The sequence below is a fragment of the Lemur catta genome, chromosome 1 (assembly GCF_020740605.2).
Source record: "Lemur catta isolate mLemCat1 chromosome 1, mLemCat1.pri, whole genome shotgun sequence".
Taxonomy (NCBI): domain Eukaryota; kingdom Metazoa; phylum Chordata; class Mammalia; order Primates; family Lemuridae; genus Lemur; species Lemur catta.
Window position 1 is genome coordinate 229503823 of NC_059128.1, and position 25755 is coordinate 229529577.

The window sequence follows — 25755 nt, forward strand, 5'->3', positions numbered from 1 at the left end:
CTTCCTTATTTCTTTCTACGCATTTTCTTTGGGTTATCTATGCTTATACAAATATCTCCAACCTCACCCACTATTTTGAGAGTATGGCCTGCGTTATATCTTTTTATACTTCTTAACTCATCAGTGCTTATCAGTGCATTATACATCATAGATCTTTGCAAAGTCTCTGTTAAATAAGTACAACCAAATAAATGGGTTAAAGGCTATTTAGGATTCGATTTTTTTAATGAAAATAAAAATGTAAATACCTTATAAGTATGAATTAAGAAAAATTCTAATAAGACCGTGATAAATATCTTAATTCTCATTTACCCATCCTTCTAAAAATTGTACACACAGTGGTTTACAGTGTATATTTGGGCCACATTTTACTAAGTACTTGTACCGCATATATGCATCTGAAGGTATCAGCCTTTATTTTTCTTTTTAAAATTATACATAATAGTTGGCATATACAAACTCAATACCTACTTCTCATGGCTAGTCATAAAGATAATATGGAAATACAAATTGTTTTCTTGGCAGATTTCTAATTTTAATTATTGTTTCTTACAGACAGATAAAAAGAAGTGTTAAGAATTGCCCTTTGCGACTCTGAAGGCTGAAGGTAATGCCCAATGATGTTGTCTTAAATGGATTTTATCTTCTTGAATTGTTTTGTAATATTTAAGGCCTTGGATTTACTATCTCAGGTCTTTCCTTTGTTTGCCTTAAAAATATTTAATATCCTTTTCTCTGTATGCCTAAAAATAATCTGAAATTATAAGTCAAAAAAGAAGAAACTTTATGTCATTTCACAATATTTTAGCCAAATTTTGGTGTTGCTACAACTCTCGTTCCTTCTATATGGGAATGTATTATATCCCCCTCTCCCCTTTTTTTATTAGTTGGGAACTCTTCTGATTTTAAATCGTGTCCTTAAATAGACATACTGGCTTAAAGCCAAAAAGTCAGTACCTATTCATCCTCAGGAGTAGCTTTACAACTAACTATGAGAAATAAAAATGCATTTGTTGGGGACAACAAAACTGTTTAGATGAGATTTAATGGCTACTGATAGTCAGAGGTCCAGAATTTCAGGCAAGTTTACAATAGACTTGTGTTGCTGCTTTGTGTATAAAGAGCTCATAGGGATTGAAGGAGGTTTCTTAGACAAGAGGGGGCTGTAATTACTTTGCTTCTTACATGCATGGTTAGATCTTCCAGCAAGAATAACATGGTAGGGTAATTTATTATAGAAGAGTAAGTCACAGATTACATTGAAGGGGGATGGGGTGGTACCATCCAACCATCAGTTTTGTGAATGCATACACTTAAGCACTTGTGATAGCTTGTTTTTAATTTCTTTACACCAGTGCACACCTCAAACATTCCGTTTAGCAGTGGGATATGCAAATTGTTCCAAATACGGCAGCAGTACTTTCACCTGAATGTCAAAACTGTCAGAGAGCTTTAAATCAAATCTTTATAACATTAAAAAAAAAAACAGCCAGCCCCAAGATTGAGACACCAAACTCACTGAAAAAACTTGACTCCCATACTTCCAAAAAGCTCCTGTATGTCAACAGGGTAATGTCAAAGTTCTAATTCACCTGCTTTCTAATTTTAACCTTTTAAGGATTTTATTTTATTTGGCTTAATTACGATATTTTCTACAAATTAATGATAAATGTCTTGATTAATAAAACCAAATGTCAGAGAAAATGACAACTTGATGAAAAATTAATACTCGGCAATATTTTAAGGTACAGAAGTACTAAAGATGTACTCTTAAACCTCATATTTCATCAGCTCTCTCTGAAGGTAGGTAAACAGAATTCTCTTTGCACCTAAGTTTTCACAGCCACATGGGTAGATAGATACATTTTAGCAATATAATTTTAAGCAACTTTCTGTTGTTTTTATTACTAGCTATTATAATTAGAAATATATTCCTAATTTTTATCTCTCCTTTCCGCCATAATATTACTTATTTTTATTTCACAAAATCAAGGTAAAGTATATTTTGGGGTGGTTATAAATGAAGTTATCATACTAAGAATTCAGTTAGCAATGTGTATGTACGTGTGTATGTGTTGTGTTTGTGTGTCTGTGGGTTTCAAGAAATCTCATGGTATAAAATTTAGTAATTGTTGATTGGATATCTCCTAGACTATTAATTCATTTCCTTATGAACATTTCAGCTTTTATATTTGATATTCTTTAGTAAAAATAATACATACACAGAGAGACTATAGCCTTCAAAGAGAGATAGATTTTAATGTGGGAATTTGCCTTTTAAAAGGTACGTATTTTTCCTGACGTTTCATTAAGAGACTTGAAACAAATAAAGAGTTGTAAATTGCTTTTTTCCTTATAAACTATTAATTTTTTGGCTAGCTCAAAACACTGAAGAATGAGAAACATGACTATTTTTCTCCTTTTACTGGAGATCACAGAGTTGAAAGATAAAATATATGAGAAATATGACTGTTTTTCTCCTTTTACTGGAGATCATGAAGTTGAAAGATAAAAACACCCTATGTATTTTTCCATCTTCACAAGTATCAGGATTTGTCAATATGAATAGTTAAATATTTGATTAAATGTTATACAGAAATGATACTATGCAGGATTGTAGTCCATGTTGGTTTTTTTATTTTCATATTTCACAGATAAAGCTGCCAACCAAATGAAGGAAGGCACAATGACCTCTTTTGTGTTTGTTTTGTTTGGTTGTTCAGGATAAAAAAGACCCACATAATATACTGTCAGTGGAATGGACTCACTTTGACCATCTGTTCATGTAACGACATGATGGTCATACCTATCAACAGAAATTATTGCCAACTAATGTTAGAATCACTTTTTTTCTGTAATATACTGGGCACTTCCAGATAGGTATTTCAGGAGTATTATTCTGCATAGTAAGATAAATAGAGGTAAGTGTTGGTTAGCATCCTGTAAGCACAATATATGCCAATCCCAAGGGAAAACATTCTTCCAGTAATATTTAAAATTAGAGATGGAATTGGAGATGGATTGTGTTGAATCTTCCCTTAGGTGGCTCTAGCTTTTATTGTTTTTGTGTCTTGCCTGGTTCCAGGCATCCAGTCTGTACTGGCAGAGCTGCTTGATGAGGAGAGGCCACCAACAACTCTGCCCTGACTGCTTCCCTACCTGCCATGAATAATAGCTTTGTCAGCTAGTTAATCATCGCATTGTAACTGTCTCTGTTCCATCTTAGCTGATCACTGCCCAGAGGAGTTTAATTTCCATTGTACCACAAAGCTCCTGTTACATTTTTGTGCCTGCATTTATTTGTATGCAAAAGCATCAATTCTTCTCATATGCCAATTAAATAAGACATGTCCCACTTCTTTGACAGTTTCTAAATTACATATTAAACAATGTACTTTTCCCCCCTTATTTATTCTACTCTTCATCCTTTCATCAATTTACTTCTGTAATAAGAACTAATTAACTCTTTTTCATTAGTTACAAGATTTGATTAACGAATTATTAATACCTACTTCACAATCTACAATTTTATAAGTTTTTAGTTGAGATCGCATTTATTTGGGATAAGTACTGTAAGAGAATGTTGTCCTTTCCCCAAAATGTCAGTGAACAAAGGAGAAAAATTAAAACCCAAAATAATCTCTAAGTGGCTTTTGCTTGGTGTTACATTGTTTGATCCTAGAAATGAGAATGACTGGTACAACCTTCCACAGAATCTTTAGTTTCAAGGAAGTTGAGTTATGGTTATTTAAACTTGATGCTTGAATTAATACACATAACAATCAGCTGATGTTCTTTGAAGAATCTAAATCTTACAGAAAATTAAACAGTGTTAGATTATCTGTTACCCAACAGAAGAAAAAGCCTAAAATTAAATATGTTTTATAGGGGGTTAAGTATATAAATTCCTAGTTTTTAATTGGACCATATCTTCTCTCTAAATGACTTTGTAACATCTTTGGAAACTGTATCATCTCCTTTAAGCCTATATTTTATTCTGCAAGCTCAAGTAATTGATTGAGACCTTACTGGCTTGAAAAGATTAATGCAGCTTCCAAAGTTGCCTAATACATAACTTAAGTACCAGTAGAATGATCAGTTTTTGAAAATAGGAATCATTTATCTTATTTATTTCCTTTGGAAACCTGTGTTAATTAATTGAATAAAATATGCTCATGAGACACACTGATAAATAAAGCAATCAAAAGATATCAAGAAAAAGCATTAACATCGTCCAAGATACATAGGTGATTTGTGTTTCTTGCCTAAATTATGCATTTATTCTTCCTCCCTGTCTGTCATTCCCCCAAATATCCAGGTCTCTTTTTGTATCTTTAAGTGATGACAAGATGTTTTTTATTCCTCTAATGAACTGGGAAGTAAATTAACATGCTTTCTTTCTGGGAATTGGATTACTTATTATAGTACTGCTCAACATATCTTTGTAATACTCCCTAACCCCTACCCACAACTAATTAGTGAATTTCTGAATTAGGGAAAATCTTAGTTGTGTGGTGGCTCTATATTTACCAGTGACCAAGGAAGTGTTACTAATACACTTGTCAGTATTAAAAAAGAATTAAGTAAATAAAGGGCCAGATGGTCGAGCCCAGGACCTATCAAGAGCCCAGTATGTGTGGGCTTGTCCAACGGAATGACAGAAACATTTACCAGGCTAAGTGGAATCAGAGTTAAGCTTTCATTTACAAGAAAAGGAATGCTTTTCAAATTTGTTTTCTTATGCTATTGTGATTTACGTGTGCAGATCTCATTGGCACTAGTAGCATTTGAAAGCATGTATTTCCCTGTGCATCAAGAACCAGGAGTGTTAACATGTATCAGAAGTCTCTTGGTGTGTGACGTAGGTGTATCAAATGAACCATGTCAGAATTTTTGCTGGTTCAGAGAAGAATCTTGCTTTTGACTCATGTAAATCTATATTTTCACTATTATGGCATGCTTATTACACTTTATTATAATTGAATATTTGTCTCCTCCAATAGGCTTCATGGCTCATGATATAAGGAACCAGGTTGTGTAGCATTTGCCACAATACATAGCTAGACAAGGAATTAGTAAATATTTACTTACTGTTTTATAATAAGAGAATTATAAGAGTAGTTATAATATGACTAATTTAGAGAAATTAAAAAGCAATTTCATTCTCTTTCCTATGATTTAGCTGTCTTTGTATGTGTATGTGTGTCTATATATATGTATATATGTATATATATATATATAAATATCCTGTCTCCCACTCAACTTTCTTTTTCATTTTTCATCTATTTTAATTTATTTTATCACATAACTATGTACTTCTGGAAGCAGTTTTAAATCTTTTTTGGTTTCTAGGATCAAAGTAATGGATCAATGAATTGTTGAACAGGTAAATCGATTAAATGGAGTGCACATTTTTTTGGATTTTTCTCTCCACAATTACACAAATAATGCTAGAGGACAGTGGCTAACTTTAGGCCTCCCTTCTGTCTTCCCTCATCCCTTCTTTCTATTCTCCAGCAAATATTTATGGACTGTCAGCTCTATGCCAGGAACTTTGTAGGTCTTGGATAAAACTGTTAAATAAAAGAGACTTAGTCCTTACCTTTGTGGAACTTATAGTCTAATGACATATAATAAATTCATAAATAAACATTATATATATGAGAGACTTATTTTTCTGATCTGCTCAATTCTGGCATGGGTTGGGGAATTTGGTGTACAGTACAGAAACTATCTTCAGTGACCTGCATTCTTAGTAGTAGATTACTTCTAGGTTAAAACACTGTAGAGAGGCCTAATTATTTCAAATTATATTTTAAGGGGCAGGTGGCTTTGGGATGAAGATAGATGAGGTAATATTTGTATCCAAAGTAAGTCATAGAGAAAAGAGTTTTTAAACCTGGATTACTTTATATGCTATGAATAACTTGCATAGGTATTTTCAAATCTCACTAATTTCTAGTATTTTTAAAATTACAGAAAAATAATTTCTTTTAAAGATTATTTATTAATAGCCCAGAGTTTATTTGTGAATTGGGTTGTAGTAATGGTGAAGAAAGAGCAGGTGATGGAAATGTATATATATTTTTTCCTATCATTGTATAATACGTATGTGTGTAGAATATTTTTGTGTTCTGATCAGATTGTTCATTATGCTCCCTTTTGGATATGTGTGTTGTTTGGCCTTCCAGCCTGAACGCTCATTCAAAGGCATTCCAAGTCATTATGCTGGACTTCAGCCTTGCTCAGTAAAAAGGTCATTTCCTCCATCAGCTGTCCACTTGGACATACATTCTTTTTACTCTCAAAAATATTTTATATGCATTCAGTGTATATTAGATGGATTTGTTCAATTACTCACAAATAATCAGTTTTTTTTAAAGTTATAATTTGAGCTATGACCTCTCAGACTGTAAATTATAAGGTTTGACCCTTTGGTTCACAGTTTGACACAACAGACATTAATTACAGTTTTTAAAGGACATTTTATTTCAGTTAGAATTTGTGTCATGAAAACAGTTAAAATATTTTCCCTTTAACATCCAGGAATAAATGTTGAAATGTAAGTACACATCTATATGTAATATGTACATTCAAATATAAATAGCAGGCATACATATGCATGTTATATACAAATGTATTTATGCATATTTATAGTGGTACTTTAAGTCTGTTATACATATATAGAGAGATGTTTATATAATAACCTGTGAGTTAACACTTAGATCATACTTATTTTATATAACTGGTATCAGGATGAGATCAACTTTTTAAGTATGTTTTATCAGGGTGAGAGATAATTTATTACTGTTTAAATTTAGGCTTTTTCTTTTTCTTTGCTTTGAGCAAGGATATAAAAATAGGTGCCTACAAATGCCCAGTGTCTGACAGTAATTTGCAAGCCTTGAAGACCATTTGAAGTAGTATGGTGTAGGAGAATGTAAACTGTTCAAGTGGTTTTTGCAAATGTGCGCTGAAGGAATTGAGATGGAAAATACTTACCAGAAAGATCAGTTTAGGTAAGCATAGAAGGACATCCAGATGTGTGAATACTGATATCATCAGTATTTGAAATGGAGGAATTTGGTATGTTTTTTATTGGATAAAAAGAAGATATACATATAGTTTTGTGGTGCTATTTAATAAAAATATAATAATATTTAGATGATTTCTTTACTTCTAAAGCAGTTTTTCTCATTTTGTGCTATACTATATTCTTTGTTGCTAAATTCATAAAATTAAATACTATTTCACAAAAATATTATGGAGAGATGAATACCTAAAAACATCTGTGTAAATATCTTAAAGGTACATAACCACTCCTTTGTATTTTAAGTATTGCAGAAATGCTTAACTTGTTTTTTTTTCCTTCAAATTATTCTTTAGGCCAAAACTAGCATGATGTGTTTCATAACAAAAAAGTTAATAATTTAGGCAACAGCATCGAAAGCAAACAACTCTTAGGGAAAGTGATTCTTCTCTTATAGAATGGATCATATTGCTCCTAAAATTTTTCCCTATGAAAAATATGTTCCTAGTATGTTTGTTTGAGTGTACATCTTTGATATTTTTTAGAAAAACATTTAACTTTATAGGAATGATTTCACTTTAGTCTCAGAATTATGTTACTACTTTGGTTAACTCTAGAGTTCCAAGTGGTTTCTGTTATTAACAGACTGACATGATTTTGGAGTGCCTTAGTAATTTGTGAACCTTTGTTTATTCAACCTGTATATTTTGTACTTCATGTACTCAGAATAACATTATATTTGGAGTTATATCTGAGTTGCAGTCTTGGCCCAACCACTTACTGTGAGTTGGGGCAAGTTACTTTATTTCCCTGAGTCTAAGTCTACCCACCTGTAAAAGAAAATGGAAAAAATAATATCTATTTCTTGGGGGTATAGGTGAGATTGGGGATATTATTATTATATTCTTGAATTAAATGCCTAGCACATAGAAAGTGATCAATAACTGATGATTATTCAAGTTGAGCAATGTTCATCATTTTAAAAAAATTAAAGCATTTCTTTTTAATGATTTTCATCTTTCTGATAAATTTACTACATTGTCTTCCATTCACTTCATATGCTGCTTCTTTTTTCCCCATTCACTGGTTTTATCTACCTAATTTCCCCATGATTGCCTTTGTACCTGGCGTTACCATCTCACCAATACTATATGGGAAGGGAAAGAGATTATTTCATAAAGGGAAAACAGTGTACTGTTACAAGGGGGTAATTGATGTTCCAAAAAAAGGAAAATATCATAGGCCATGTGTTTAAGTCATTTCTAAAAAAGTACAAAAAAAGGATCTAGGCAGTAGAAAGTCTTTTTCTAATTTTATAGTTTGGATTGCATTCATTTCCTTTTAAACTCATTAGTTTGTGGGTTTTAAGAAAATGTTTGCTTCTATTTTTTTTTCTGAGAGCCACAGTAACAAAACAATTAACAGAGTAAAGAGGCAATATACAGGATGGAAGAATATATTTTCAAAACATACATCTGATAAGGGGTTAATATCCAAAATACATAAGGAACTCAAACAGGTTAATAGTTAAAAAAAAAAACAATTAAAAAATGGGCAAAGCGGCCGGGCGCGGTGGCTCACGCCTGTAATCCTAGCTCTGGGAGGCCGAGGCGGGTGGATCGCTCGAGGTCAGGAGTTCGAGACCAGCCTGAGCAAGAGTGAGACCCCGTCTCTACTAAAAATAGAAAGAAATTATCTGGCCAACTAAAAAATATATATACAAAAAAATTAGCCGGGCATGGTGGCTCATGCCTGTAGTCCCAGCTACTAGGGAGGCTGAGGCAGTAGGATCGCTTAAGCCCAGGAGTCTGAGGTTGCTGTGAGCTAGGCTGATGCCACGGCACTCACTCTAGCCCGGGCAACAAAGTGACACTCTGTCTCAAAAAAAAAAAAAAAAAATGGGCAAAGGAATTGAAGAGACATTTCTCAAAAAAAGGCATACAAACAGCCTGTAAGTATATGAAAAAATGCTCAGCATCACTCATCATCAGGAAAATGTAAATTAAAATCACAATGGGATATTGCCTCACACCTTTTAGATGCTTATTATCAAATGTCCATCAAGGGACAAATGGATAAAGAAAATGTATATAAACACAATGAAATACTATTCAGCCCTGAAAAAGAAGGAATCCTATCATTTGTGACAACATGGATAAACCTAGAGGACATCATGTTAAGTGAAATAAGCCAGAAAAACAAACAGGGCGTGATCTCATTTATATGTGTTATATATATAACAGTACTCTTGTTAACTTTTTAGGATTCTGTTTGTAAAATAGAAATAGAGAGTAAATTGCTGCTTAACAGAGGCTGGGATGGGGAGATTGGGAATATGTTGGTCAAAGCATATAAAATTTCAGTTAGACAGGAGGAGTAAGTTCAGAGATCTACTGTATATCATGGCGAGTATAGTTAATAATAATATATCGTATACTTGAAAATTGCTAAAAGAGTGGATTTTAAGTCTTCTCACCACAAAAAAATAAGTACATGAGGTAATGCATATGTTAAAACAATCATGTTGTGTGTCACAAATATAAACAATTTTTAGTTGTCAATTAAAATTTAAAAAGCAAAAATAATGTTAGGATATACTAAGGTAGCATTTCCAAAAGGCAGAAAATTTTTGAAATTAATTGTAAGCAAATTTTAATTTGACAAGTACATTTAATTGTTTGCAGACTTCCCAGAATTCCCAGATATGAATCTAACAGCTTCTCTTCCTACTAGCTTCCATTGATATGTTATCATCAGTCTTTTAGATAGACACATTTTAGGATTTTTTTCTCCATGGCAAAAATTAATTTTTGATCTCAATGTAAAGGCTTCTATATATATTATAGGAGCTTTGGAATTTGAAAATAGTTTTCAGAGATAAATAGGCTTAGAAAAATTCAGTTGAATTTGAAGGATTTATACAGACCTTATCCTTGTTTGGTAAGAATATCTCTTTACCTTTTCCTATTCCTCATATTACTTAAGAGCTAATAGAGGGTAACACTGAAAATGCTTAATTTGGTCCCAGTCTACTTTTTGAGCTCTTACTTCTAAACTCTCTCTCTCTTCCCATCATCCCTCATCTCCTTTCCCCACGCACACAATTCTTTCTACCCACACTTCACTGTTTGCTGTCTTTTAAGCACACTATGTGCTGCCATGCTGTGTGGCTTTGTTCTTACCATTCATTCAGCCTGCATAGTTTTCGTGTGGCCCAGAAAAAAGTACTATTTTACTTGTTAATTCTCTAATACAGAATCAACTGGTCTTTTCTCAGTGCCTTCTTAACATTTGCTTACATAAGACTTACATTTCTCATAGTTTTTACTCATGCTTGTCTCCTTTCTAGATGCTAAGCTTCTTGAGGGGAGTATGTCTTCTTCACTTTTGTGCTTAGCTCAGACTAGGTACTCAATAAATGTTTACTGAATTGATTAGCCTATGAATGGATTTAGAGAAACCACACTATCAAATTTTCACAGGAACTTACCCACAACAAAAGCATAGCAAAAAGTTGTTCTTTAAAAATATGTTTATTATATTTCTCTTGACTCACTACTTGACTTCCTTTAGGTTTGGGTGTTTGTTTTAATGCTTATTTTTATAATTGCAGTAAGGAAACAAAGTTTTTTCCTATACCCTGCAAGGAGAAAAGGTATTTTCTAGGCAAAAAACCAAAACAAAACAGGACTAAATCATTAACTTGTTGAAGTAGTTTTAGATCTTAGTACTTGATATAACATTGAAGATTAACACAGGAAGTCTTGTAAGTGTTTAATACTTTATAATTTTATAATACCCACCATTGATAATTGTACAGGTTTTTGTATGTATAAACTTACCAAGGATCTGGAATTTAGGCAATAATTAGCCTCTTATTTATTGTGTGTGTTTGGAAAGCATTATAAAATAATAGCTCCCTTCCCAAAGAAAGACGTGGTTGTGTTAAAACCGCACTCACTTGTTTAAAGGTGTCTCAACTGAAACAGGTGCCTCACTTGCTTTGTTCTCCAGAAGCAGCTATATAGATTTATACACTGAGTATACAGTACACAGTGGCACCATTGACAAATCAGAATGAGGCCAAGGGAAAACTCATCTAGGATCCACACACCTAAATGCAGTTAGTAAACAGAGACACTAACTCTCATTAAGCATAATTAAACCTAATATTGACTGTAAACTGTTACTTACCTTAAACTTCTCTGTAGAGAGTGTGGAAAGGGATTAACCTAGCAGATTGGGACATTAATTACTACCTCTTTCACATTAGAGTTACCATTAAGAAGGGCTATAGTCATAAATAAAACATAGGAGGGATTGAGAGACTGAAAATATGTAAATTCATCTTATAAAAAGGGAAGAAAAGTCTACATTTGAAACAAAAGTGAGCTGTGAGTGATGCCAGCCCCAGCAAAATGGAACTCTGGCTAATTACAAAAAAAAAAAAAAAGAGGCTGAAATAATCACAGAAATGTATCCTTGCCTTCTGACTGACAGAACTAGCGTCACAGGAGACCCCAGCCCAGCTGAGTACACTCTTTTTCATGCATAACTTCCTACACTTTCTTAAACTAATGGCAAGTTTGAGAGAGGACCAAGGGACTTGAGAGAAATAGAATTTCTTTCCTTTTTTCTCCAGTCATTAATAGCCCTTTATTATGAAACTGATTATAATGATTTTATAAATGTTGTTTGGTTTGTCAGCAAGAAGGCACAGTGCTGTTTTTTGTTCAGCCAAAGCGGTGTGGTAACTGGTCTCCTGCTACTATTTAATAATCTCTTTCTTGGGTGCAATCTAAAGAGTATGTTGTGAAGGATATAAAAGTGTCAGCTAAATTTAAGATCGACTGTTAAGTTTTTATATTATACTGCTGCCCCAAGGGGGGATGCCAGGATATGGGAGATAAGAATTTAAAGAGAAAAGCAAAATAATGACAATACCAACTTATCTATCAGCCTTAGAATTTTCTTCAAAGTTATCAGGCTGTCTGTGGTGAACATAGGCTGTTATCTATTACTTATTTTTTATTTCCTTACCAATAAGGTTACATTTACTCATGTCTGGCCTTTCTTATTACTTCACCAGGATGGGGTTCTAATTTTTGGAACTGAATCCCTCGTACAATCTTGCTTATGTATTAAACCACAGTTTAGGTATAACATGCTAGGCTCTTACCCAGGTCTTAGCGCTGTCATGCTAAATTTTGTCTTTGATGTGCGCATGAGCACCAGAGTAATATAGCAGTTGTGCATGTGGAAACAGAAGCCTAGAAAATAAGAGAGCATGTATTCATTTTTTTAGTGGATGTCAAGTTTAATTTTAAAATTAACCCCCTAATTTTTGCCCTTGAATTTAAAGTTAGTTTCGCATCCTATGAGATGAACTGATGCAACAGAAATAATTAATGGACAAAAATCTATCCTTCATTTCCCCCATTGAACAAAAATTCACAAACTGGTTGGATGACAGAGGATGAACAAAAACAGTGAGAGTAAGAGTACTTCTATCCTCTGTTCTTTTAACAATCGTGACATTATGAAATAACCATAACAATGGCATTCTTATTAATCAGACATATTTATACAGAATTAGTGTTGGCTTCTGCTCTATATTACCTTTAGTTTTACATGAACTTTTATTATCTGTGCATATCAAAAGAGACATGGTGAATGAACAAAGAAGCCCTGTTATGAGACAAGTATTATTTGACATTTTGGGAAGCTCTTATTATAGGGTTTCCTCTTTAGCAAGAACAAGGGGAAGGTTGTCATTAGTTGCTCTATTAAGATACTCTGGATTCTTAAAAACAGAAATGGAGCCCACTTTTTTCCTTGAAGAAGATTCATCAGTTAGAACAATTAAAGTGATCCAAGACCTCTCACCCATACTTGTCCCAATCTCCTTGTTTCATCATGTGAAGCAGTGACCTCATAAGGCATTTCTTAAGAAAACTGTTTTTACCTTGGTTTAGAGCTAGCTAGCTGTATGGTTCCCTTATTTTTTCAAAGATGAATAATCATCTTTAGATTTCTGGAAAATTGCTGATTAAACCAAAATGCAGAAAAGTCTTGCAAGGTCTATAACCCTACTGCAAACCAGATGCCTTTTATTTTTGGTACTAAATGAAGATACTTCTAATTGAGGCCTTTTGAGGCTATCTTCCCAGGCTTATGACATGTCTGACTGGGAATTATGATGAAAAACGTGTGACTATGGATGATACTGAATCTCCTCTTAGAACTGCTGGGCCTATATTTTCAGAGATTGACTAGTTATCATGTATTTGCTTTGTCTGCAGCTTAGGATAGACTTTTAAGTCCAAAGAATAAAAGTAATACTGTTGAAAGAAAGTAGGTGAGTCATTACAGCTGTAACACATCAGTTGCCTGAGTAGGGAGAATGGTGATCCTTAGAGTGGAGATAGTGGAACTCACAATTACCACCTGTGGTTAATTTCAGATTAACCTTCCCCAGGTTGACAATTATTAGGCTTGATTTTTGTCTAAGAGGAAATGATACTAGAAAACAGTTTGACCAATTGGTAATGTAACTGCCTTTAATCTTTTGAAGTGCCAATAGTTTTTATAATTACAGAATTTTCCTCTACCCCCACTATATTTTCCTAAGTTTTATGTTAACAGACATTGAGTTTGGGGGATTCAATTAAAAGCCAAACAAACAAAACCCCGAACAACATATACGCCCTCAGGAAAAAAGAGACTGCCAAGTTTGAGTTTAAACACATGTAAGCTCAAGCCACAGCTATGTTTTCTGAATGAGCCAAGAAAACCCATTAAACTCTTCCTAATCACCCATCTATCCTGCAGAGCAATAGGATACGACAAACTGTTTTGTACTTTGAAATAATTAAACTGAATCCCTCTAAAAATTATTTATTTCTTGCCTATTTACTTTTAATTTCTAATGATTTCTATTGTACATTTGCAATTGGACGTTAGAAAGATAGGAAAAGTGATTTTACCTGTGGTCATTCTCCTGCTTCTAAGTAGGTGAGCACATAAAACCTATTTAAAATTGGAAAGACCATCTTGGTCTGGACTCGGGAGATTCCTTGGATTTTCTGAGTTTTCTCAGTTTAAGAGCAATTAACCAAACGATTCATTTAAGACAGAGTCAGTTCATATGTCTTGCTTGCTACATAAGGCACTTATGTCCAAATAGCACTAGGAGGTGGTTCAAATCAATATATGTTTCCTATGTCTTGATTCCCCCACCAGATTATGAACTATTAGAGCAGGGAATATATCATTTAGAACTGTGTATCCTCTTTAGCTTTGGATATTTCAGATATTGAGTATTTTTCTTTGCCAATAATATATATTTTTTATTTCAAAATATTAAGGAAGTACAAATGTTTTTGTTACATGGATACTTTTTATAATGCTTAAGTCAGGGCTTTTAGTGTGCCTATCACTGTAATAGTGTGCATTGTACCCAATAGGTAAGTTTTTACCACCCCTCTTCTTGATTTCCAATGACCTTTACATCTCTTTGTGCCTGTGTGTGCCCATCAGTTAGCTCCCAATTATTAGAGAGTACATGTGGTGTTTGTTTTTCCATTCCTGAAATACTTTGCTTAGGATAATGATCTCCAGTCCCATCCAAGTTGCTTCAGAAGACATTATTTTATTCCTTTGTATGGCTGAGTAGTACTCCATGATGTGTGTGTATGTGTGTATGTATAACATATACATAAATAAAATATATTTTATTTATATATATATAATAAACATATATAAAATAAATATATTTTATTTATATATATACATATATAAAATAAACATATATATAAAATAAATATATTTTATTTATATATATACATATATATCTCATTTTCTTTATCCACTCATAAATTGATGAGCACTTAGGTTGATTCCACATCTTTGCAGTTGTGAATTGTGCTGCAATAAGCATTTGAGTGCAGGTGTCCTTTTGATAAAATAACTTCTTTTTACTGTGTGCATTCTCAGTAGTGGGATTAATTGCTGGGTTGAATGGTAAGTCTACATTTCTTTGAGGAATCTCCATAATGTTTTCCACAGAGGTTGTATTAATTTGCCATCCCACTAACAGTGTATAAGTGTTACTTTCTCTCTGTATCCATGCCAGCCTCTGGTGTTTTTGATCTTTTTAGCAATGGCCATATTGACAGGGGTAAGTGGTATCTCATTGTGGTTTTATTTGCATTTCCCTGATGATTAGTGATGTTGAGCATTTCTTCATATGTTTGTTGTCCATTTGTCTATCTTCTTTTGAAAAACTTCTGTTCTTGTCTTTTGCCCACTTTTTAATGGAGTTGTTTGTTTTTTCTTGCTGATTTGAGTTCTCAATGCACATAAATCAATAGCATTTCTTTCTTTCTCTCTCTCTCCCTCTCTTCTCCTTTCTTTCTTTGCTTCTTCCTTCCTTCCTTCCTTCCTTCCTTCCTTTCCCTTCCTCCTTCCCTTGTTTCCTTCCTTTCTTCCTTCCTTTCTCTTTCTCCCACTCTTCTCTTTCTTTCGTTCTTTCTTCGCTGTATTTCTCACTCTCTTTCTCTTTCTTTCTCTCTCTCTCTCTCTCTCTCTCTTTCTTTTCTTTCTTTCTTTCTGTTACCCAGCATCTGATGGCTTTTCTCTATCTGATAGGTATCCATCTGATGGGTAATTTTTACTAAATACTTTCAACACACAATCTACCTGGATTTTCCCACTAGACGTTCCACTATGTGGCCTTCCTTTTCTCATTTAAGCAATCTTTTCATTTAAAAAAATGGTCTTTTCTCTCCTTTGCTCATTCTATCATTTAAACATACAGTATGATATTGTCCATTCCCCCTTCTCTCTTCCTTTATGTCCATTTTTTTTCTTAACATTTTATTCAATAAAATGTTTGAAGGTGAGCGTTAAGCCACCTGTGTGATTTTCTGTTTTAAAAACACTCCTTTAAGATTTTTCTGTCTATCTTTAATTGTCATTGTGCTTATTAGGGGCAGTGAGAGATCAGTTCCTCTTGAGGTTCTGGAAGGAAAATTGCTGAGGGATACAGAGCATTTGTGAATTTTAGTTATTTTAATATCCTTAAATCCAAGCTATCCAGGAATGGGAGAGTTTATCTGTGAAAAATAAAAGTACAATGTCACCGCTTCTGGGTAACTTAGGAATTCAGACTATTTCTCTTGATGTCTTCAAAATGTCTATTGTTTCAAAACGTGGGAAAGATAACCATATTTTAAAAATCTGTGAGGTAAAAACTTTATTCTTCATTGAATAAAAAAAAAAAACACACATTTCCCATTCAAGTACAAGTGTAAATACTGTGCTCCAATAAGGAGCCCCCAGCTGATTTTGTCTTCATTTAAAAAATTTTATGTATTGTACTCTTCCCAGATTCTGTGGATGAGGATGCTAGATAAAACATTTTGAACTGTTTATTACTGTCAAACAAAGTAAGTCACAGGAAGTAAGGAATTTCTAGACTCTAAAAAGTATTACAAAATAAATTCTTTAGACCAAAAACCATGTTTTCTCCTTATTGGATCTTGTCTGTAGAATAGTGGATCTACCAAAGAGGAGATAATGAACATAAATTGATAATGAAAATTCCTGAAGGTTTTTCTTGAAAATGGAGCTGTACAAGGTAAATGTCTTTGCAGCTTTATGAAAAATCTCACTCCTGAAATGCTATGTATTAAAGAACACTGATATTTGTGTGGAGATACTCAAATAGAGATAAGTCTGATTTTAGTAGATTGTGTGGGGAGTGACATTCATGGAACTCCATTAATAGCAATGTATGTTGTGTTCTTTTTGTTTCATTTTGCTGATGAATTTAGTATTAGATTGATGGTTGCTAGGAAAGGAAGACTCAATTTGCAGAGTAAGTAGTTACAGCAGTGTACACGTCCCAGATAAGAGCCTACAAAGCTGACCTCCCTTTCAGCTTGGAGAACAAACTCAAGATATAGAAGGCACTCAGAAACACTTGCTTCTCCTCATGTATGAAGTGAACTAGCAACCTTTTGTCTGTTGATTCATATTTATCTATAGATGTTGATACCACCTTCTCGGTAGCATTTAAAATGTACCATTGTCATAGTGACCAGGAAGTACTACTGGAATTTAGTAGATAGGGAACAGAGATGACTTTAAGTCCTGCAATGAATGGTTGATTACGTAGAAAGGAGACTTGGTCAGCCCCAAAGCCAATAGTATTCCTGTAGAGAAATGCTATCAGGGCAATCAGATGTGTATCCTTTATGGCAGAGGCTTTCAAACATTTTCCTAATAATTTACACTGAGAAATGCATTTAAATCATGACACAATACTCGCACGCAATCATATATGATTAAAACAATTGCATAAGACAATATTTACCCTTCCTGTGTATAGCATTTTCCATTCTATCCTCTATTACCTCATCCTACCCCATCCTATCCCATCCCATCCAATCCTATCCTATCCTATCCTATCCTATCCTATCCTATCCTATCCTATCCTCTTTTATCCTGTTCTGTCCTTTTAAAGTCTACAGCCCACTATTTTACTTTGAAGAGCACTAATTGTGTGACCTGTGGTTTAAAAAACTCTTGTTTTAGAGCTCTTTAAATTTCCTGGTAATAACAGGTTAAAAGAGAAAATAACTGGAGAGGTTTTTTCTGTATGACTTGGTTTCCTTTTAACCTAAGCAGAGCCCCAGATTTCCATGTATGACTATGGTCCAAATTTTCTTTTGGAAGAGGCATGGGCCCATATGCCAGTAGTCCAGGCATAAAGCCTGACTGCCACCTTTGCCCTCTGTTGCCATGATAACAAGGAAAGAGAAACAGAAAACTCTAGCCCAGCTCACTCGCAGCATTTAGATCCAAAGGCTCAAAGCTGCCTCTGTGGTGCATATTAGGAACCATGTGGTGTTATGTCAAAATGAACAGGGTTCACTGAGATGAGAGTGAAATGCTCTGCTCTTCCTGTCAAAGTCAGTCATCCCTAAGCTGTGGGATGGTGGCTTGACATATTGGGCCTCTCCCTTGCATGGTGTTGATTGAGACAAATGCAGAGTCAAGTAGCCTGTGTGTTTTGGTGAATTGCCGAACTTATCACAGTTGTATAATGTTAACCAAGATCCTTAGCTTGTCAGAATGTTTTTAATGGGCATAGTTGTTGATGGCAAGCCTACCATTATACCTTAATTTTCTTCAGGTCATTCACCTACTTCCACCTGAGGTGATTATGCCAATTAAATCTAGTACTGGTTCTCAGCTGAGGGAGGGAAACGTTAATTTGAAAAAAGCTTCCCTAGTGATTTCAGTATGTCTTCATAGTTGAAGACCATTATTTGTCTATTTCCTATTGCTCTCTTAAAATCGAAGTCATCAGAAGACCTGCAGAACAGGATTTAATCACAAAGAGGTAAACCGTGCATGGGAAATTTTCTCCTATCATCTTCCTTATCTATGTATTACTCCCTTGAGTATTTGTCCACCTGTTTGACTGAAAAGGCCAGAGTTTAACTTTGTTCCCCGCTTTTGTTGTGTTGAATGGAAGAATACCCTGAGTAGTGAATTGGAAGTTTATATTTGGGGGCAAGATCATTACAATCAGCTCCTCCTCCCTTGAGCTGAGTTTGATTCGCATTTATGCAAAGTTGTCAATACAACATGTGCTTTTCTTTTTGTTCAGAAACTTTAGTCTTATTTCCAGTAGTAGAACACATTTCATGTTAAATCTTTAGCATTATATATGGGTGTTTCAAATCTATAAAGTAAAATCAACATTATTTGGTATTAAACTTTAAAATGGATTCAAACAATAATTAGGCCTAGTATGTCACAAAATTTGTGTTTTCCTGGTCTACTTTTGCTAGAACCCTCTCTCAGTAATTTTCCTCTGATATTGTTCTATCTATGGAATTAGGCCCATTTATTTACAAACAAAACAAAATAAAATACATCCCAGATTTTTGTTCAAGTTTACCCAGAAAACAGCTTTCCTAGAAAATTGAAGTCAGAAAGGTAATGGAGTAACAGTGGTCTTTACCTTTCCTCTTTTGGAGCCATCATTTCTATTTGAGGAGGGTTACTTACCAGTGCCCTAACCTTCCCATACAGTGAGAAGTGCCTTGTCTGGAAGATATTTCTGTTGATGATTTCAGGGTTGAGTACAAGAGCTGAGACGATGAGAACTTGTCCCATTTAAGTTGGACTGTGCAAAAAGAAATGGTGATTTTTTTTTTTTTTTTTGTCAAAGTCCTTAGTGAGTGGTTGTCATTAGGTCAGTAAGGCCAAGAACAGTCTTGCACAATAGCGCAACTAATAACACGAATTCAATCCAAGGGTCAGGAATGATGCAAAAACAATGTGAAGAGAAAAAGAAGGATGATTTTAGGTGATATCTGTGAACAGAAGAACCCATCCATCTCTATCTTGTTTATATTGGTCCTCAGCCACTTGGTACATGGATAGATAGGTCTGACTTTTAGCTAGAGTGTATAGGTAGACAACAGAAGGCACAATATCCTACTCCTGTCTACTGCCATTTAGGTTCTTGTCTAGGAGTCTTTGGAGCTGGAGTTGCCAGAATTAATTCATAGTCATGGAATTTGTGCTAGTCACCCTGAGCTGGTGAGAGGCTCAAACCTTGATCTCCAACTTTTAGGTAACCACAGTGGCAGTAGGGCTGTTCACTTCAGGATCGTATGAGATAGTTGTGTGGGATGAAGCAGAACCTCAGACTTCTACTTGGCACACAAGTGGTTTCCTTTGAAATGACTATTAGCCCTTCTGTTGGTAGAAGGGCTTTGACAGCAGCAATGGCAGCTGCAAATGAAGGCACCTTTGTTTACCATGTTCCTTTGTATTAGTCAGGGCAGTATGGGATCTACCTACCTTCATAAGCTGTTGTTCTAGTCAGGACCTAGTGAAGTTTTATGTTCCTCTGATAATTCCACCATGGGATATTTGGCCTCTAATAATATTTTCTGTTGAGTGCACTTGAGGTACCCCAAACCTTTTTTTACTTTGGAAGGGACTTATGACAATTCTACTTTCACTTATTCTTTTTTTGTTCCTTTTTTTGTTTGCTATTTTTATTTCTTATTTTTAATTTATTTTTATTATTTTTTTTATTTCAAGGGCATCCAAATGGGGGCAGAACAAATCAAACTACTGCTCTTGACTGATGACATGATCTTATATCTAGAAAACACCAAAGATTCTGTCTCCCGTGAGACTACTGGAATTGATAAACACATTCAGCAAAGTCTCAGGTTACAAAAATCAATGTACAGAAATCAGTAGCATTCCCATATGCCAACAACAGTCGACTTGAGAACCAAGTCAAAGACTGAATACCCTTCACAATAGCAACAAAGAAAATAAAATACTTAGGAATATATTTAACTAAGGAGGTAAAAGACCTCTACAGGAAGAATTACGAAACACTGAGGAAGAAAATAGCAGAGGATATAAATAGGTGGAAAACCATACTTCTGCTTATTCTCAGTGTTTACATTGAAGCATGCTGGTACTGACACTTTTTAAACTCAGTCTGCTTAGTTGGGCCCTTTTTAAATGATACTTCCCCAAAGCAGCTTGTCAGATAATGCCATCTAAAGTAGGACCTTCTTATTAATCCATATCACAGTACCATGTTTACTTCCTTTCTAGCATATAATGACTGTAACTATAAGTGTGTGTGGGGTGTGCAAGTATATAATTAAAATAGAAACAAGAAGGAAACATTAAACTTATTTCATTCAGATTAACTACTTGATTTTTTTAAGGATTAATGTGTAGTAAAAATACTTTTATAGCAACCTACCTACCACCTTATTGATTTTGCAAGAAAACACTGGTTTTCTGTTTATTAAATACTTTCACATTATTAAAATTGGTACTTTCTGATTTTAGATTATTTTCCTAAGCAAAAACCATCTACATTTTAATATAGGATTCTAAAGTATTGATAAGTAGGGTTATAAAACAAATATTTAAAGCAAATATTCAGCTTCATTGCAGTTAAAACTATTTGTATTATGCAAGTGTTTAAACAAAGTAGCAAGCCTGTTTCTTAAAAATGTGATAAACTATTTTACTTTCACAGTGAGATCAGCAGAACTTTATTTTTGTAAAGCTTCATTTTCAATTTACATCTTACAAAGGTATGACTTCCTCCTTTCTCAGCTTTCTGCGTCTTCTGATGTAGGTCTTATCTCCAAGTGGTTAACCTGTTACTCTTAACCAAAACAGTGTGTAGTTGCTTATATTGAAAAATCACTAACCATACTCATATTGATCTAAAATTTTGAGAAAGAACATGCTCTATTATGATAAATGCTGTTAATTTTCTTTAACAACCATGTATGTTTTATATTAATCTAATTTTTAGTTCTATATCCTTACTGAATTTCCATCTACCAGTCTATTAGTGAGAAAGGAGTGTTAATATCTCCAACTATCATTATAGATTTGTCTATTTATCCTTTATGTTCTGTTAGTTTTTGATTCATGTATTTTAAAGCTCTGTTGTTAGGGGCATACACATTTAGAATGGTTGTGTCTTACTGGTTAATTAACCCTTTATCATTATATAATGTCCCTTTCTATCCCTAGTAGTTTACTTTGCTTTGAAATCTATTTTGTCCAATATTAATATAGCCACTCCAGCTTTATTATAATTAGGGTTTACATGAGATATCTTTTCCCATCTTTTTTTCTTTTAATTTACATATCTCATTATTTTTGAAGTAAGTTTCTTGTAAACAGCGTACAGTTGGGTCAAGCATTTTTTAATCCAATCTGACAATCTCTGTCTTTAATTGGTGTGTTTAGAACATTTACATTTCATATAATTATTATTATCCTTGGATTAATGTCTACTATTCTATATTTTGTTCTGTTTGTTTCTTTAGTTTTCCATTCCTTTGTTTTCCATTTCCTGCTTTGAGTCATTTGAACAATTCAATTTAAATTTATCTGTTGTGCTGCTGACTATATTATTTCTGTTGCTTTTTTTTCATTTTTAATGTTTAAAGTTTCTTTGTGGTATAGTTTTCCTTTTGTCTGGAGAACTAACTTTAGTAAATCATTTAGGGTAGGTCCCTTATCAACAAATTTTCTTAGTTCTTCATCTGACAATGTCTTTATTTCACTTCATTCTTTAAAGATATTTTTTATTGAATATAGAATTCAATGTTGACAATGATTTTCTCTCAGCACTGCAATAAAAGGTAAAGGTACATCATTTTCTTCTGGCTTCTATGGTTTCTGATGACAAGTCTACAGTCACTGGAATTGTGTTACCCTATAGATAATGTGCTATTTCTTCTAGATGCCTTCAAGGTATTTTTTCTTGTATTCAATGTTTAACAATTTAATTTTAATGTACTTGGACATGGATTGTTTTTGTTTTTACCCTGTTTGGGATTTGCTGTGCTTCTTGAATCTGTGGGTGTATGTATTTCACAGAATTTGGGAAGTTTCTAGCCATTATTTCTTCAAGCATTTTTCCAGCATTTATAATCTGTTTTAGGCTATTCTCTGCTGCTATAACAGATTACCACAGACTGGGTAATTTATAAAGAACAGAAGTTTATTTGCCTCCTGGTTCTAGAGTCTAGGAAGTAAGACCATGTCACTGTCATCTGACAGGGGTTATTTCATGATGGAAGGCATGATATGGCAAGACAGCACTTGAAAAAGAGGAAATAGGGTCAAACTCATTCCTTTTATCAACAGCCCACTCCCATGATAACTAAACTACTCCTTAATGACAGAATTAATCCATCTTAATCACCTCTTAAAGGTCCTTCCACTCAACTTTGTTACAATGGCAGGTAAATTTCAACATGAGTTTTGGAGGACACATTCAAACCATAACATACACATTCAAAACATAGCATACATTATTCTCTACTTCTGATAATCTAATGACAGGAATGCTAGACTTTTTGTTACTGTCCGACAGGTTCCTGAGCCACATTTAGTTTCTTTTTCTTTGTTGTTTACATTGGATAATTTCAATTATCTATCTTAAAGTGTATTGACTCTTTTCTCTGTCATCTTTATTTTGTTAATGATCGACATTAACAAATGCCTTCTGTGGAAAAGGCATTTTCTGTGGAAAAGTAGTAAACAACATAGTGCTTAATGAAATGTTTTTACCTTCTTTGCAGGATATTGAATTTTAAATTGAAACCACTTTGTCCTTGGTACTTTTAAATAGGTTTTTAAATTATTTTATTTTATTTTATTCAGCTTTTATAGTTTTTCTCAGTAGGAAGGGTGTTTTGATATAAGCTATCAAAGAACTGAAGGTCTTCTTATGATGCTAATTTAATTGACATGATATTTGAGGGAGGGTGCTAATTAACTACCATATTTTTTTTTACCAAGTAATATCTGAAGACATACTTCTTCTTCCAAGTACCATATTTTTTTTTACCAAGTAATATCTGAAGACATACTTCTTCTTCCAAGTGTGTTTTATACTTCCCTCTGTATGAATTCCTTACATATATTTGGATATATATGCTATTCTTTCAGTATTTAAAAGTACAAAAAGAGTTTGTTACTAAAGTTTATTTGACTTGTACAAATTGATAAATCTCCATTTGAATGGTTACATTAATCTCCCTAGCAAAACGGTACTGTTCTGAAATTGAAAAATAACCAAAAATAACATTATTTTCTAAAAGAAAGTTGGTTGTCCTTGGTGCAAAGGAATTCTTCTAATTTAGGTAATTACATGCATTCTGAGAATCCAAATAATGATAGTTTAGTAGGCTATTATATCCTTCTCCAGTTTGTGTACTAAACTATGATCAGTGTTTTACTGTGTCATAAACTAGTGCCAGATTCCTTTGATAATGGGTAAAGGGGGTTACACGGGGAAGTAAATGTTATTTAAAAACTCTGATTCATGTGTATTTTTTGGTGATAGATGTGTATAGCTAGGTATAAATAGTAGTTTGGTACATGAGGTATAAATAGTTTTCAAGTTATTTTGATTTTTTTCCTGAAATATGCTTACCTCCCTGGATAATGTGATGAACCACGTATAATGCAATATTCAGTTAGTAAACTGGCATTAGCAGATAAATATCAGTGTTTGTCCTAGGAGATCCAGTACTGGAAATTTAGATAAAATGAAACAGTTTTAATGGGCATTGAACAGTGTGGACCTGGATAAACATACCTATTTAGACAACATAAGAGATTTATTTATTGTTACTAATAATTCATTATATTTTATAGTGGTGATACTCTCAAAAGTTAAATAATTTCTGGAACATAGAATGAAAAATAAGGAAAAGTATCAATTTATTATGCCAGGGGTATCAAGTCCTTAGATATCTTTCAACTTACATTCCTTGTTTCCCTACCAATCAGAGACATATCTTTTTTTCTGACTTTTATATTGTTTATCACATGCCTGCATATCAATTGTTTATATCTTAAACTGTTATGATTCATAGAAATTTATAGTTCTAAGTGGGTTGTACAGAATTTAGGAAAACAGTGCAAATCATGGGTTCTTTTTATTTGAAAGCATTAAAAAAAAAACCTGAAGTAAGAGTCAGGGGACCAATAATCTAGCTCTAATTACATGTTACTGTCAGGCCAGTCACTTATCTTCTTTGTACTCTAATTTTCTCTTTCCTAAAATGAGACACTGTAAAACATCTACCTCAGTTTCTCAAAGAGTCATCATGAGAACCAAATGAAGAGACGTATGTGAAAGTCATTTCCCAAAGTAAAAACTTTTATGCAAATGTGGGAGATTATTATTGTTATCATCATCATCATTATTGGTGCCGATGATAGTAGATGACTACAGCACTGCACAGATGCATAAAACAGTTTTGATACTTTACTCTAGCTTACCTAATGATAAATGTGAAGTATGCCCTTCTGTCTGTAACTTATTAGCATCCTTTTTATTTTTATTATTTTATTTGTTTTTATAAACACCAAATTCACTCTGTGGATTTTAAGGAGATCAATTCTATCACAAGCTTAAATTAATTCCTTCATCAGTAACAATGAATTATAAATTCAGTGAATTTAACAAACTGGGACAGGATTCTGTCTTATTAAGAATAGGTCCCTTAAGGTCTCTGAATGCATTTTACTCATTGTTGAGTGGAGAAGCAATACGTTCCTTTGGAACAAACTTACTGAATTACAAAGAGAAAACGGTTTATCCTTGAACCATTATGAAATTCAGAGAATGGATGATATTTTCTCAAGGCCAATTCTGTAACATAAACGTAGAAGATATTAACTCCTTTAAGGGGACATGCATTATTTGATTCATGTAATCATTAAATTAATTACTTACAGATCACAGATCATTTATTGATGTATTTTAAAAGAAAAAAGGAGTATGCATAAACTGAATAAAAAGATTAAGAAGATAGGTATGCATTACATCAGAATGTCATTCAAATAGACTCAAAAACATGTTTGTCTAATTAGGGAGCATGACAGCAATCCATGAAACTAGTGCTTTTTGAGTAAATAGAGGTCTACCCTGAGAGGGTTTGGCAGACTATAGTAAGAATCAGGATACTTTCTATAGCCCAAAGAAAGTCACAAATGAATGGATAATGTCCTCCTTTCTTAGTTTATATGAATTAATCCAATTGCAATCAGACTCTGTCACTCGTGCATATTGAAGAGAGTCTGAAAAGGCAATGAAATATAGTGTATTCACTGGACAGGTA

General features: G+C 33.6%; 1 protein-coding gene across 9 annotated transcripts in view; it reads left to right on the top strand.

Moving 5' to 3' along the window:
- ZBTB20 (zinc finger and BTB domain containing 20) overlaps positions 1-25755 on the top strand; it is a 762522-nt gene that overhangs the window by 150767 nt on the left and 586000 nt on the right. For all 9 annotated transcript variants that reach the window (XR_006732697.1, XR_006732696.1, XR_006732695.1 and 6 more), the window contains exon 2: positions 556-607. The gene's annotated coding sequence lies outside the window, so the exon portion shown is untranslated. The remainder of the gene's footprint in view (positions 1-555; positions 608-25755) is intronic.